The 17,051-nt window shown below is 35.9% G+C and overlaps 1 protein-coding gene across 4 annotated transcripts in view; it reads right to left on the reverse strand.

Annotated features, from left to right (window-relative positions):
* The window catches only part of LOC127965342 (semaphorin-5B), a 126,492-nt gene that overhangs the window by 90,967 nt on the left and 18,474 nt on the right, over positions 1 to 17,051 (reverse strand). For all 4 annotated transcript variants that reach the window (XR_008155286.1, XM_052566114.1, XM_052566113.1 and 1 more), the window contains exon 2: positions 14,099 to 14,170. The gene's annotated coding sequence lies outside the window, so the exon portion shown is untranslated. The remainder of the gene's footprint in view (positions 1 to 14,098; positions 14,171 to 17,051) is intronic.

Raw genomic sequence — 17,051 nt, forward strand, 5'->3', positions numbered from 1 at the left:
TTTGCGGCCCATGAACTTTCCAAAGGTGATCATTCTAATACTAGGGCTAATTACTCTGGCTTTATGAAAGCATAGTGGATTTCAGAAAGATAGATAAACTTAGTGAATAGGCTTCTCTATATGGATCAGTAGCTATGGCTGTCGTGCCTCCTTTTCTGACCCTACTCTCTGCTCCCTTCATTTCTGAGGAGCCGCTGTCTGAGAGCGCAAGGCTCTTTGAGAACCTCCACCTTCTAAGAATGCTCTGGCTCCTTTCATTTCTTCCTTCAGAAGCCCAAAGTCTTTTTTTGGTCTTTCGCTCTCTGGCTTTCTTCTTGTCCCCTCCTGGTCCCTGCTGAGGAACAGTGAATTGATCTGCAGCTCTAAGCCAAGTATACATCCACAAGCACAGACGCACACACACACACACACACACACACACACACCCTTCCTGTGGTTAGCCAGTGATTGTATTCACACGCACACAGAGCAATCTTCAAAATGAAAACTGTAACAGGATTACTCAGAGACACCGCATTGTGTGACAGACATTGGACAAACTAAAAAAAATATTGCATTTCCTGATATTTCTTGTTTTCAAGCAATGCTGCCAATCTTCTGGGTAAAATAACAACTTGAGCCATCAAAACAACTCTGAAATAAGTGCAATACTCAGAAGATGGAAGAGTTCATTTCAATTAATTTTGGCATAATGAAAATGATGATCTGTGTAAACTACATTCCCAAATTTCTGTCAACCTGTGTTTATGTTATTTCTTTAAAAAAAAAAAAAAAAAGTTCACCCCTAAAAAAATTGTTTTGATTTACTCACACGTTGTACCAATCACGTATGCTATTATTTTGTTCTGTGCACAACAAAATTTCTAATGAGCTCCAGAAAGCACAAAAATCCCTATTTAAGCACCATAGATGTGGTTTATACTGTGCTACAGTGCTGTGAAAAGGTTTTTGCCCCCTACCTGTTTTTACTTTATACATTTTTTTGCATATTTGTCACACTTAAAAGATTCAGATCATCAAACTAATTTTAATATTACACAAGGATAATACAAGTAAATACAAAATGCTATTTTTAAGTTATGATTTCATGTATTACGGGAAAAAAGTTCTCCAAACCTACCTGGCCCTAAGTGAAAAATGAATTGCAATAAATCATGACAGAACTGTGATTAACCACATTATTTTACAGTGTTCCTGTAGATCAATTGGTAGAGCACTGTGTTATCAAGCGCAATGTTGGGGGTTCGATTCCCTGGGAACACATGATAGGTAAAAATTGATAGCCTGAATGCACTGTAAGTTGCTTTGGATAAAAGCGTCTGCTAAACGCATGAATGTAAACGTAATTTTAGAGAGCTGAGTTAAATTTCACTGGCGACACCAGGCCTGATTACTGCCAGACCTGATGAATCAAAAAAATGACTTAAAAAATCCTATCTGCCAAAGTGAAGCATGCTTACCATCATCTAAAGAAATTTGATCAAAAGAAATTTAAGAACAGATGGGAAACAAAATAGTTGACATGTATCAGTCTGGAAAGGATTATAAAGCCATTTCTAATGCTTTGGGACTCTAACGAACCATGATCAGAGCCATTATCCACAAATTGATACAACTTGGAATAGTGGTGAACCTCCCCATGAGTGGCCGCCCTACCAAAATTACCCCTAGAGCACAATGACAACTCATTCAGGAGGTCATAAAAGAACCCAGAACAACATCTAGAACTCCAGACCTCACTTGCCTAAATTTAAAAAACGGCAGCCATTGCTGACCAAAAAAAAAAACACAAATGCTCGTCTCACATTTGGCAAAACATATCTTGATTGTCCCCAAGACTTTTGGGCAAAGACTAGCCATAATTGATGGAACCATGAATTCTGCACTCTATTAGAAAATCCTGAAGGAGAATTTCCGGCCAACAGTTTGTGACCTCAAGCTCAAGCGCACTTGGGTAATGCAGCAGGACAATGATCCCAAACACACCAGAAAGTCCACCTCCGAATGTCTCAGGAAAAACTAAATTAAGGTTTTGGAGTGGCCAAGTCAAAGTCTGGACTTAAATCTGACTGAGATGCTGTGACATGACCTTAAACAGTCCATTCATGCTCAAAAAACATCAGATGTGGCTGAATTAAAAACAATTCTGCAAAAAGAAGAGTGGGCCAAAACTCCTCCACAGCGATGTGCAAGACTCCTTGGCAGTTATCGGGTGGCACAACCAGTTATTAGATTTAGGGAGCAATTACTTTTTCACTTGGGGCCAGGCAGGTTTGGACAGATTTTTTCCCTTAATAAATGAAATAATTATTTCGAAACTGCATTTTGTATTTACTCTGATTATCTTTGTGTGATATTAGAATTAGTTTGATCTGAATCATTCAAGTGCGAAAAATATGCAAAAAAAAAATTTAAAAGAGGAAGGGGCAAAAACTTTTTCACAGCACTGTACATTCCAAGAATCCAGATAGCTTTCTATGAGGAAAAGACTGACAGGTCATGATTTACTAATAATATTTCTCCATTTCACATATTTAAACTCTCATGTTCTGTTGTGGCAATTGTGAGAACCAATGGCGTTTGGCATCACTGAGTATTTTTGAATTGATTTTCACAAAATAATGACTGAAATTACTTGGTCTATTACTCACAAAAAACTATCGTGTGACCTTGTAAGACACTGAATATAGAGTACAATAGACTTTATTTTTTGGCGTTTTCTTTTTAAAGAATAACAGACATGGTCATTATGAATGGTCATTGCATGGCAACAGCTTTGTAATGATTCTTCAAAAATTCTTCTTTTTTGTTTCCCAGAAATAAATAAAATAGCATACAGGTTTAGAAAATCATGAGGGAAAACAAATAATGACATAAATGTAATTTTTGGGTGACGTATGCTTTTATATATTGAAGTATTACTTATAGCCTATTTAAGAGTCATTGTCTGAAATGAGCATATGTTAAACAGTGCACTGTGAAAATCCCAACTGGTTGAAAAAACATTCACCCAAGCATAAAAACATTTTTACTTCATATTTTCAATGGAACTTTTGTTCTTGTTTCCCCAGCACTTACAGGTATAGTTCTTCATGGACAGTTTGAGGTTCACCACTAACCACTGACACCTGAAAAGCTCCACTCAGTGTCGAAATCTCAGTGAATAGGGGCTAAAACACTTTAGGTGAACAACAGCTCTCCCAGGCAGGGTAATATTTTACGAGGCAGTTAAATCAAAACAGTCAGACGGGTATATTGTCAGAGGATTTATGTTGTCTGGACAGGTCTCTTCTGCTCAGCCAAATGAAAGAATGCAAAAGAAAGAGACAGGCGGCACGAACACACATGGGTGGAATAATTAATAGTGAGGTTTTTTTTTTTTTTATAGCGAGCAAGATATTTGTGGAGAACCACCCAGCTATGTAGTTAATTCATCTGTGAAGAACATTAGGAATCTTTATCTGTGTTTAGCAGCTGTCATTTACAAACTCTACATATACGTCTGACAATCCAACCGACTGCTCTAGTCCATCAAAGGCATAATTGTCAATATGGTATGGTCCTTGGGGGGTTTTATGTAATTTTCCAAGAAAAGTGACAAATTAGTGAAGCTGTCAATTTGTTAGGAGCATCTTAATTATCTGTCATTTCACTCCACAATGCCAAAAGAAATATGAACAGCACTTTGTGAATCAATAATTCTTTGGAGGCTGCATATCATGCAAGGCTTGTCATTTATGGCACATTTTACGGCGGATAACAAAGGAAGATTAATTTAACAAGAACTAAGATGTCTTAATGGTGACTGCTACCGTAACTTGGATGGAAATTACATTACAATAATTTACGAGAGTTCAGTTTAATTAGGAGGAAAAAAAATCATCCGCTGAATTCCTTTTTAATTAGTATACAACTTCACAACATGATTTCTTGTTACCAAAGTCCTGAAGCATGACTGGGCTTTGTACCAGGAAATGATGATCATAACAGACTCTAAATAGAATAACAGAACTGATATTGGATAAGCTTGTTAGAATTATCATTAAATCTTTCTCTTGGTGACTTCATTTTAGGCTTTTTTTTTAAATCTGAACTCAGATTTGTAGTATTACTCTATATTTTGATGTTCAAATTGTTATCTTAAGTCACTAAATCAGAAGATCATATTTTCTGCGCTTGTCATATTAAGCTGAACTGAATGGGAAAAAAAATGTCATCAAACCTCAAAATGTAATAACTTTGTTTCCAAAATAAATTTCCCTTTCTGGAAAAACTGTTGCATAGTAACAATGTTAGAAAATAATCAGGCTTTTTTTTTTTAGCAAACCTGGTCTGGCAGAATTATCATACAATATGGAATGTAATGCCCACTTTTCATAATCCATACTGCTAATTCTGGTGAATGAAATCAATTCCAGCCCTATATGTATAGTACACACACAAAATGTGTACAGTATGCAAAGATAAACTCAGAATATACTTGAAAATCTAATTCAACAAAAGTTCACTTTGTTAAACAACATTTTGGTCACATACATACATATACATACATACATACACAAGCACGGATGCAGGATTTGAACAAATAACTGCATAAGGATTTATCTAAGCTAAGATATACATTACAGATGAACAAGCACAAGTGGAAAATATAAAAACAAAATGCAGGGTTGTTCTTGATGCATACTAGTGTTCTGACCTACTATTCCAGAAATGCATTTTTTATGAGTATGATCATGCAGACTTCTTTTTTATATTTATCTTATTAATTAGTGTTTCTTATGTGTTTTTTTAAAGAGTTGCTTTGTTTTGGCTGTATCTTGTTTTTCATTGCAAAATGACTTGTGCGAAAGTTTAAAAGCATTTAAAATCGACTTGAAAATCTGATTCTAATTCAACACACAGTACCTCTGACTCTGAAGTAAACTCATTTTGGCTTGTCAAACAACATTCTATCTAACTGGATAACTGATTTAACAAAAATAACTCACATCAGTCTCTAAATCCAAGTAGTTCACGATTATGACCTGTGACTGGAATTTGGGAGTTGAACGTTTTGTAAAGATGGCCTTAATTAGTGTTTACAGATATTCATGAAATGCTAAAGAGCCACTGTGACATTTAAATAAAGATCTGGAAGATGAGGAAGATGAACTTGTATAACTGTCTATTTTAAAATACACTAAGGTTAAAGACATCTTTCTGTCTGTTGCCCTTACCGAAGTTAAAGCCATGCTCTGAATGACACAAGCCTACTAAAGCTTTTTAACTGGTTAAAAAACAAGCCCAATCTTTTAACCTCCAACCCACAAAGAAATTAGAACTGCTAAAATAACAATTAGTTGTGATGTGGTTACAAGATGTGGTGGATGACATTTCATTTGTACTGTTTTACAGAATAATTAGAGCTTGCTTTGTTTATTCTAAACCTCTAAGCATTAAACTTTTGCACTTAACTCATTTGTGTTCCAGGCAAGAAAAATACCCCAATTAGTGCAGAGAGGTTTGCTATTATTTTTCTAAGTGATCAGATTCATACTTTCCTGTTAGACAATAAAACAGGTGAAAAAAAATCCCATAAACTTGAAATGAGCCACATTTACTAGGAAAACGTCATGGAGATTTGCGGGTGGGCTAATGTGCCTTGGACCAGTAATCAACCACCTAGCAACAACCCAGAACAACCTAGCAACTGCATAGCAACACAGTAATAATAAAAAAAACACTCAGGACCACATGTCCATTTAATCAACCACAAGCATCAAAAGCGAGTCGCATACCAAGCACCATTCACATTTTTATAAAATGTAAACATTTAAAAAATGTAAAAATGTATCATTTCATTTTAGAAAACTGATTGCCTTGAACCATTAAAAGAAAAAAGTATTTATTTTATATTAGTTCATTAAAAACTATTTCTTAATATTACATAGGAAAACCATTTAAATATTAAAACTATTAAAATTAAAGTCTTTATCAACTATATCACTACTTTGGCAAATGCGGTTATTGCTTTTCAAATTAAACAGCATGCAGCATATATAATCTTAGTATCACATAACTTTTTTTATGTTAAGTGCAATGAACTTGCTGTAATATTCAAGTGAAATTAACATGTTTCATTGTTTCAAATGAACAATTTCACTGTTAGGTTTTACAATGTCTACAATTCTTTAGTTGAAGTAAGTTTAACATTTTAGTAAAATGGAGAATGAAACATTTTTAGACTGCAGCGCAAATTAAAGCTCTTCAGTTTCCAAAAAAAAAAAAAAAAACAATTCTTCTGGCATTTGAATGCAGTCAGATGCATTGCATTCATTGTTTCAAAGTATAAAAGATCTGCTTGTGCATGCCACACTTCAAGAACAAAAGGAAGAAATGCCCTCAGATCGCATTGTCTCAGTGAATCTTTTAAGACTCCCCTCCTATTTGTGCTCAAACACACTTCACAGAGATAGACATGTCCTATCTGTTGGCAGTGTGTGAGGCTGACTACTTCAAAAAGCTCCTAATAAAAATAGATTTTGGGGAGACAGCCTGTATTAGAAGCCTTCTCTTTGACTAATGGGGCTTCGTGACAGCCGGTGGGATTATTCATTATCATTCCAATTTCTGAAAGCATTGCCTTGATGAGCCCCTATCATACCAAGTGTGAGCTCTACAGGTGAACAAGGTAAAAATATTCCATTTCCCCCCGCCTCGGCTAATATGGGGCTGTGACTGAATGCATGTAGAGGCAGTGTTAATCAGAGCCATTATGCATCAGGGGTACTAGAGAGAGACACAAATCATGAAATGGACTATAAATGTGGAGCATAATTCACTTATTTAAATTCCAATCTTTTCCTCTTATCTGACATTAAAAGGGATTTTAGTGGCATTTTCATTACGACACTAAAAAAACAGGATACAGCCCATTGTCTCTTGCTGCTTCCTTCTTTTTTCATCTTTATCAAAGAGAGTGAACGCAAGCCGCTGGAAGCCTTCCAAAGGAAGGATCACAGTGTACAGGAGAGGCCAGGTCTATAATTGGGTAAAGGGTTGACTGGTTGTTCTAATCCCCCTCCTGAATCATTAAGGAGAAAAACACAATTGTGTGAGTAACTGATGGCTAGTTTCAGTCATATTTCCCACATTTTCTAAGAACTGTGCATGGGGCTTCCTGAACACAATGCTGATAATCCTACCGAAAAAGACCAATATAGATGTTGAAACATACAATGAGTTTTGACGGCTTGTGTTCAGACTTCTTTGGTCAACCAAGAAGACTATGCTGCTTTACAAGTCATCGCATGAGTGACGTTCGGGTGAAAAGTCCATTGTCTGTTATCAGTAGTGTATAATATACGAAGCACAGCTCACACAGAAATCACTTTCAAACCAAGAAGCTTTGTTAGTCAACATGGCATATTCACTTGATCTAAAAAAAAATATGTTTTCTTTTGACTGTGGTGGCCTATGCATGGCGCTGACCATTACAAAGGTGTCAGACTTCCTCCAAATGAGAATCAAACAGACAACTTTGGCAAACAATTTTAGCAATGGCATGTCAAGTCAACAGTTTTGAACTCTTAAAAACACACCCCACTGCCTCAGACTAAAATTCACCATGTGTAGTGTTGATGGCGATAGCTGTGTGACAAATTACACTGAAAAGATCGAAGAAACCAAGGGTAGAAATACTTTATAAAATTATAACATCAAAATGTATACGGTACTGTAACTCCAGACTGCTGCTGAGCAAATAATATGTTGAAAAGTTAGTTCAGCCAAAAATAAATTCAAATGTTGTTCTGAATGTTTGTAACTCAATAGAAACTGTTTTTCAGTAGGGTTTGACAATTATTGTCTAAAAAACATTGGATCCCACTGACTTTCATTGCATGCACGAAACAAAATACATTAAATATATAGCAAAATAGTTGTGCATCAGCTAGTCACTGCATATTACCCTTATAGCAACTCTGGAAAGACAACTTTGTACTTTACCTACCTCTAAAAGGTGCATATAAGTACCCTGAAGTAGTAATATGTACCCTTAAGATGACTCTTTAATGGTACTGTCCCAGCTGACAAGCTGTTTTGGAATATTATTTTCTGAGATCACAGAGGAAAATTAGTCACACAGATTTGGAACAACATGAGGGTGAGTAAATGATGAAAAAAAAAAAATACGGGGGAGGCGGGATGCTATTCATTTAAGGTTGAGTATTTAAAAGAAGTCATTACATATTAATATTGTTATTTGTTCTGTAAAGCAAAACTCAAAGTCCAAATCCTTACCCTTAAAGCCATAACTTCAATTCAAATGCAATTTCAAATTACTGATCAAGTGTAGAATGTTCACATCCCATTCCATATAACACCACAAATTAATTTTTTGCTGTTGTTTATAATTGCATACTAGTAAGCCTATTCACATCATACTGATAATAATGAAACTAATCCAGGAGGTACATATTCAAATTAATTCGAGTAAAATCTCTTGACAATTTTTTATTTTGTCCTATTAGTTTCCTCCTCACACTTGAGTAATTTCACACAAGTCATTTTGAGGGGGGTGCATTATGTCACATACTATGTACCACTTAGACTGCAAACATGTGGCAAGCATTAGATGCTTCTGCATTGAAGTATCCGCAAAAGATCTTTAGAAAAATGTGAATTGTAAATATGATCATTTTCTAAGTCTGAATTCTTTCCCTCACAGTGTAGATCTCTCCTGAGTTTAACTTCTGAATCATGACCCAGAAAGTAAGCCACCCCCGCCTCCTCAAACCCTCCACCACAGCAGCAAATCATTCCAGGAAGCTTCCACTGGAGGCCTTTCTCAATCCCTTCCCTCAGCACCACACATCCACATACATCTTAGAAAACATTTCGCAATGTTTGAGTGATTTGTCCTCTGAACATGTTAAAAACACATGCACAAACATGCTCATAAATATCACTGTCTCCAAAGTCACATTCAAGAATACAACTACTCTTGCTATTCTCTGGATTAATATGCTTATCAGACACAATCATGCGCTCTACTGAATAAGAGCAGAATAATTTTATCGCTCTTATAACAGTCAACCTCAAACAAAGAAAGCAATCAACTTAATGAAGACAGATGCATAGTCTCGCACAGCAAGACTTTTGAGCATTGCCATTAAATTGGGTTTTGCAGCATATTCTGGACAACAGGCATTAAATGTGACCCATCACAGTTGTTTCACATACTGATTAGGAACAGATTTATCTTAAATAGGTTATATCATTAAACTAACTTAAAGGGATAGCTCACCCAAAAATGATGGATTTTTTTTCTTCATAATTTACTCATCCTCATATTTTTTTCACCCTCATGTTCAGGTTTTTTCAAACCTGTATGAACTTCAGACTTCAAAAGTATTTTAGTTTTTCCGTGATATGGAGGTCAACTGCTACCAGCAACTGTTTCGTCAAAATATCTCAAAACATGCTTTCAGCTGAAGAAAGAAGTTCGTACAGTACAGGTTCAGAATAAATTCAGGGTGAGCGAAAATAGAATTTAAATTTTTAGGTGAACTCCGCTTTGTAATCAGAAAAAAAAAAAACATTTAATTTAATTTTAATGTTATGATCCTTTAGATATTGTTCTATTATACTGATTTGGTGCTCTAGTAATAACTTGCTCTTGTCAATGTTGAAAAAGTTGTGCTGCTTAATATTTTTTGCGGAAACAGTGATATGTTTTTTAGTAGTCTTTTAATAGGGAGTTCAAAAGACCAGCATTTTATTTTATTTGAAATATAACTCTTTTGAACATTATACATATCTTTTTCCTTAATTAATTATTATGTAATGTGTCCTTGCTAATTAAAAAAAATATTAATTTACAATTTGCAAAAAAGGTCTGCTGCCACCATCATGGAAAACATTATCATATCACGTGATTAAGTCCTCAGAAATGCACACTGTGTCAGCCCACTACCTTATAAACACAAGAGGGACTGGTATCTGATTTCTACAAGCTCTTGCCAAATTTGTGAGCAATATACATCAGATGGTCAGCAAATGGACTCTGGTCAGTTTGTGGGCCTGAGTAAATCAGTTGAAAGTCATAAGGGGGAGAGAGACAGTGGGAGAAGGGCAGAGAAAGGTGAGCGCAATGAGCGAGGAACAAAAATTGGGGAGTAGATTTATGTTTCCATGGCTGCTCGAGTCCCATGGAGCATTAGCTGAACTCATGAGCTGTAGACAGCTAATCTTTTGTTATGGGGAAATAAACACACAATGTTAGCCACCGTTTTACAGCCGCTGATCCAAGGCAGATGATAAAAGATCCAGTGGGCCCAGACCACACGGCTTAATGACCCTGAGAGCAGCACACAGTTTATAGGCTCTCGGTCCCCATCATCACTCCCTGCTACTAATTTATGTCGAGAAAGGGAGCTGGACTCAATATAAGAGAAAACAATTTTAGAAAATGACTAAAAACTGCTTTTATAACACCAGGATCCCTTATACTCACAGACTATATGTCCTAATATCCAATAACAAGCTTGTCTTCACCGTTGTTTAGTTTGGTTGATTTATGAGATTCCGTCAAGAAAGAAGATTCCATGTAGCTGTGAATGGTTGCATCCTGTTATACAAATTAAGATGTATGTGATTACGGCATGCGAAGGAAAGCCATTAAAACAATCAATTTGATTAATCGCCATAGTCCTAAAATCTTCAACAAATCAATGTGTGGTAAGAATCCACTGGGTGACACCTAATTCTTCCCGCTGTAATTGGGTCCAGCTACAATATTACGCCCCTAACTTCCAAAATCCACAAAGCCGGAACCCAAAACAAGCAACGCCACCTCTTCTCCCCCACAGAGAGCGAAAACATCACAAGCATGGCTAGTTCTGTAAAGATATTCCAACTCTACACAGATGTTCTGCTTCTTTGCCTGGAGTGTTGTCAAATTGAACTTAATTGGTTTGCATTTGAGGAAACGGTTGTTCTGCAAGCAATACTTTAGTGAATTTTGTCATGGCTGCCTTGTGGCCGAGCTCTCTACCGTACGGCCCCTTCTGCCTGGTGTGAATGGCTCCTCTGTGTGACCAGCCAAGGATCTGCCAGGGGGACCCTCTCTTTGTGAGGTGAATGGGCACAGCTAGACCATCTTAAGGCACACTAATGTACCATGGCTGGACCACAATGAGCGTGTAGTAATTTGCCAAGCATAATGGCACGTCTTTAATTCGGCCGAGGGGGAAACAGACCCTTAAAAGCGAGCTTACAGATGAGGAGTCCCATTCTAGTTCCTACTCTATTCATATCGTAAAAGGGCTTGTTTTCTTCCGGCTCATTGTCATCCTGAACCGAATGTAGGCAAACAACGATGGGTTGAAATTAAAACAACGCGGTGGCTCCTGGCCTCACTACACAGGCCCAGAACACCATAAACATAAACAAAAAAGAGTGTCTTCACAATGATTCAGACCAGCTCTTAAAATGATGTCATTTAGCAGGATCAGGTCACTGGTGGATTATACTTTTGGGAGCGGTGCAATGTAAAGTAAAAAATATGCATACAGTACAGGAGGGAGGAAGTGCAATATTTACATAGTGCTTAAGGACAGAGAGGGTTGGAACCATCAGAGAACCTGGTGAGTGGAAAAGTAGCCTTAGTGCTCAACATCCAGGTGTCTGGCAATTCGTTATCTTCAGTCCCCAGACAACCAATGTGTTCCTCTGCAAATGAAAGACAACTCCAGAAGGTGCTGGCGGAATATTTAAAACCCACACAAGTCACTTTTAACCCAAACGTCAAAAGAAAAAATTAAAAACTTATATTTTGCTTATAGAAAATGAAGACTATCATAGGAACACTTTTAAAGTATTCAGACATGAATGGTAGGGTATACTATAATGCCTTTATGCAGATTTAAATAAATAAACAGGATATAAGAAATTTTGAGGATTTATTCTCAAAATCTCAATGCAAAAAATAAAACGTTGGTCTCCTTGATGTAAACAAATATATAGTGTTAATAAATTCTAAAATATTTATAGAACACTGAACAAATTACAGGCATTATAATAAATGCAATGGATTATTATTATTAAAATATAAATCCGACACTTCTACTCAAATGTTTTATTGTTTTTAAAGAAGTCTCTTATGCTCGCCACGGTTGAATTTATTTGATCAAACATACAGTAAAAACATTAATATTGTGCAATATTGCCATTTAAAATAACTATTTTATATTTCAATATACTGTATGCTAATATGGAATTTATGGTAACACTTTAGTATAGGGTCCAATTCACACCGATAACTAGCTGCTTATTAGCATGTCTATTATTAACATATTTGCTGTTTATTAGTGCTTATAAAGTACATATAATGCATGACATCTATAATCCTACCCAATTCCCTAAACTTAACAACTACCTTATAAACTATAAGTAAGCATCACATAAGGAATTAATTGAGGCAAAAGTTATAGCTAATGGTTAGTTAATAGTGTGAATTGGACCCTAAAATAAAATGTGACCGAATTTATTCCTGTAATGGCAAAGCTGAATTAAATTGCAAAGCAGTACTTTTTAATTTTTCTTTGATAAATAGATAGTTCAAAAGCATTTGTCTAAAGTAAAAATATTTGTTCATTTGTATGTTGATGCTTGCTAAATAAAAGTATGCATTTCTCATGGAAATTCTCATTTGACTTGGAAATATATGCTTTTTTCACTAGATTTACCTTGCTATCACAATTACCTCGGCAATTTCAAAAAGTCAAGAAACTAAATCCCAGCTAATAACTGCGACTGCCTGTACACATATATTTTCAGAAATCAATTTCAGTTTTTCATAGAACTTGTTACTTTCACACAGTCATACAATAAATACTGTATATTATATATATATTCAAAGGAGTCTGACACATAAAAAAAGACCCTGATGATTTGTCAAACACATCAACATACAAGCTTTAATTAGCTTACAAACAGCCAATTAAATATGTCAGCCTCTCTTACGGTTTCTTTTGAGGATGGGAAAAAAGAGCCTCAGGCTGTGCCGCTCCACAAATGGCTGCAATGAAAGTTTCAGCCCTTTCTCTTTGCCCGAACGCTCATTTTCAGACCACTCAATTTCTGACATAGAATAAAGGGATTTGACTTGAAAGGCTCCCTGACTTTGTCCGCGGTCACAGAGACAGAGAAATAGAGATTGAGGAGCACCAGGGTGATAGAAACAAAAGACAAAAAGAGTAAGAAAGAGAATAGGAGGAAAACCTCACGCAGATTCTCCAGGAAGACTGGAGATCTCCGTTATGCCTTGAGTTCCTGTTAAAGTAAGCTGTACTCAAGTATGGAGCAAATGGTAGAAGTGGAACTTTGACTAGAGTCTTCCTCAAATTCACAAAAAAAACCATATCAGATGCATAGTAAATACACAACATTCTGAATGTACTACATTTCACATCCCTTATCCACCAAAATGGTTCCATTTTGTGTGTGCAAGAGCCTTTTTAGAAATTAGAAGTCCCTAAAATGCATTTTTTTTATGTTAACACAACAGTTAAAATATATTTAATTACTTATTTTACATCAAGTTTGGTCAAATAAATGATGTATTGGGTAACACTTTAGAATAAGGTTCCATTAGTTAATGTTAGTTAATGTATTAATTAACATGAACAAACAATGAATAATACATTTATCACTGTATTTATTCATCTTCGTTAATGTTAGTTAATGAAAATACAGTTATTCATTGTTAGTTCATGGTAATTCACAGTGCATTAACTAATGTTAACAAGCACAACTTTTGATTTAAATAATGCATTAGTAAATGTTGAAATTAGCATGAACTAAGACTTATAAACGCTGTAGAAGGATTGTTCTTGCTTAGTTCATGTTAACGAAAGTAGTTAACTAACATTAACTAATGGAACCTTATTCTAAAGTGTTACCATGTATTGTTCTATGTTGCATATGACTGGCCACTAGCTTAGAAAAATGTCCACATCACAAAGTGACGTACTTTGAGTTTCTTTTGTTCCTCATATTTCATTCAGATAATTGTATCTTGCAGAGTATTTACAGCAAGGAGAAACCTACTTACAGAGGCATCACGATCATGTCATCTTTGAGGGTGCAGGAATATTGCTGAAACAGGTAGCAATCCTTCTGTAGCCTTTGGAGAGAGAATAAGAGGAAGAATATAAGTGTTTTATTTAGTGAAGCAAGAGAAGGAAGGTGCATGTTACACTACGCTCATAAACAAACCACTAACCCTCTCAGTGGAATAGAAAACTCAGGCCCTAGAGCTCTGTTAAAAAGTAGATGCAAGTTTGGCACGTAAGAAGAAGCACCATCCACAGCTACTACACTGGGTTCCCAACCTTTTTGGTATGCTGCACCCCTATGACCTACATTATTTACTTGAAGTACTCCCTGAGATTTTAAGTAATGCATTAGCAAGCACTGCAAATGACTGTTTCCGAAGAGGGTTTTCAAACATTCTTATCGCTCTTTCTTTGCGGTTTCCAGTCGCCCCATGCACACTGCTTGCTAAATAAAAGAAACCAATTTCTTCCCAAAACTTTAAATGGTAGTTTAATAGGACGATCTCATATTTAAAGTTGAAATGCTGCTATTTGAAGACTCTCGTATGTGATCTCACATAATAAAATATGGATCAAAATATGTAGTTTAAGAGACCAGAAACAAACCTCAAACATTAATTGCTTTGTCATTCAAAATTAATGGTGCATAAAATTTATGTTGAGAGTTTGAGACACTAAATCCAAATTGTGTTGCAAAAATTGTATTAAAATGCTTTTAAATGTAGACACAACTAATAAAAATATGATTGCCGGCACATACATTACATACTATTAAATCTTAGCTTTAAAAAGACAAAACATTTCTTAGATGACTTCATGATTGCAGACTATACGAATTCACTGTGTAAAAGTTTCCTGATAAACAACATCTTTTTCTTGAGCTCTACTCGTTCTAATCAAACTTTGCAATTAAATGTGCACTACAGCATCCCACAGCTTGAACAACAACCGTCTCTGTACTGATAAGAGCAAAAAGCCCAGTTGTTTCAGGACTTAATTAAGATTAGGAAGAGCAAAGAGCAAGGCTGCCCCACTTCATAAGCCTCCACCGACCAGACGCATGGGCTTTGTGCTCGCTTCGTCTCTGAGGATCTAGTAAAGGTTAGTTCAGCATTGTATAGAGCAAAGCAGGGAGCCAGAGTGAGACACTGGGCTAGAGTAATTAAGGAGTAAATAATGAAGCCTTTCAACGAACCCCCACTCCTATGATCTGATTGACCAGCGTGCCAAGGCCATGTTCGATAAATCAATGAACAACCACTGAGAGTTACAGCCTTAAAAGGTCACTGAAAAGGAGAAGTTTCAGCCACAGGCCAATCAACCTCAAAATCCCCAGATTCTACTAGTGGTTTATCTTCTTAGGAAACTCTTTTTTTATATGATATTGCAAGTACACTGCTTTTTCCTACCCAGGACTTTTAAAATGAAATATCTTTTTCCCTTAATTTTTTTATGTCTTTATTAAAAAACATGCAGGGTTTCAGCTGGCAGGGCTGGATTATGGATCAAGTGGCCAATGAGGCCAGTGCCCTAGAGTCTCAGACTGCCACGGGCCTTCAAAGCCTCGGGACATGCTGTCCTGAAATGGAAAAGGAAGCTGAACCAGACTGAATATAGTGCAAACTGAACACTAGACCTCTACAGCTTTAAATGGCTCAAAAGGTACAATCTGGCCAAATCCAGTCAATTTCTTTCATTGAACACAGCACAATATCTTGAAAAATGTCTTGTGTTGATGGAATAAGGGTGAGTAAATGAATTTACATTTTGGGGAGAAATTTCCTTTTAAAAAGAATATGAATTTTTTAAAGTCAAACGTAAGACCTGCACAAAAAATTTATACTTATATCCATAAAGCGCTTACATTGAATTAAACGCCAGATGCAGTTTATTACATTACTAAAGTACCAATAATATCCAGAAAAAACGACTTTCTGTATAATGCAGCGCTTATGTATATGCTTTACTGCCTCCAGATGCTCAATTAAAAAGATGAGAGCTAAAATATGCATTCTACAAAATATGACTATGTTTACTTTATAGTGTTTATAATTCATCAACTGTAAACCATAAGCATTCAGTTGGGATAAATGCATGATATTTATTGACTGCAAACTGCGAACCTGTAGAATGTGAAACAACGCAACATTTGACTTTGAACTTGCACCACTGATATTAATTTAATCACAGCTTTTTGAGATTTAATAATCATATCAGTGTGTTTCATGATTTCGGTTTTCCCATCCTTAAATTTAAGACTTCTTATAATGATAGTTAAGATGAGGTAATTATTCCATTTCAGATTATTTAATCTTTTTATGGTGTGTTTTCACTTGGCAGGTTTGGTTTGATTAAAATGAACTCTAGTGTGATTGCTCTGTTAGTGCAGTTCAATTTTAATAAGCCATGTTGCCCGATACAGTTGTGTGCAATGAAGGAATTCCTAGTGCAGTTTTTACACCTACACATTTTCTTCCGAAAGATACAGTACTACCAAAAGTACACACATGCAACGAGTGCATTCAGCCCAGAACACAGCGTTGTTTTGGATGTTGAGTAAGTTCACAAAATATACATCACAAAGGCTGTCTAATCAGGTTTTGACTGTATTCTTATACCTTTTGTTTTGCATCTTTAGGTTAAAGCAAACCAGATCTAAGTGTATCATTTTCTTTTTTGGTCCAGACCAAATAAAACCAAGAGAATCAAACTTAAAGCATAAACACACCAGAAATGTGATCAAATGTAATTTTGTAAAGACCAACCAGGCCACTGAATTACATGAGAATGTTAGTCTTGAATTAAAAGTGTTGCATTATGTGCATTTCTTTAAGAATTTCCTTGAAACACCATTAAAGAGTTATTCTATCAAACCACTAGAAGTCCCTCAGGCCATATGAGTAATCGTGGTTAAAGATATGCGATACGCTTTGTTCAATGGTCTCTTTG

The sequence above is a fragment of the Carassius gibelio genome, chromosome B9 (assembly GCF_023724105.1).
Source record: "Carassius gibelio isolate Cgi1373 ecotype wild population from Czech Republic chromosome B9, carGib1.2-hapl.c, whole genome shotgun sequence".
In the NCBI taxonomy this organism is placed as follows: domain Eukaryota; kingdom Metazoa; phylum Chordata; class Actinopteri; order Cypriniformes; family Cyprinidae; genus Carassius; species Carassius gibelio.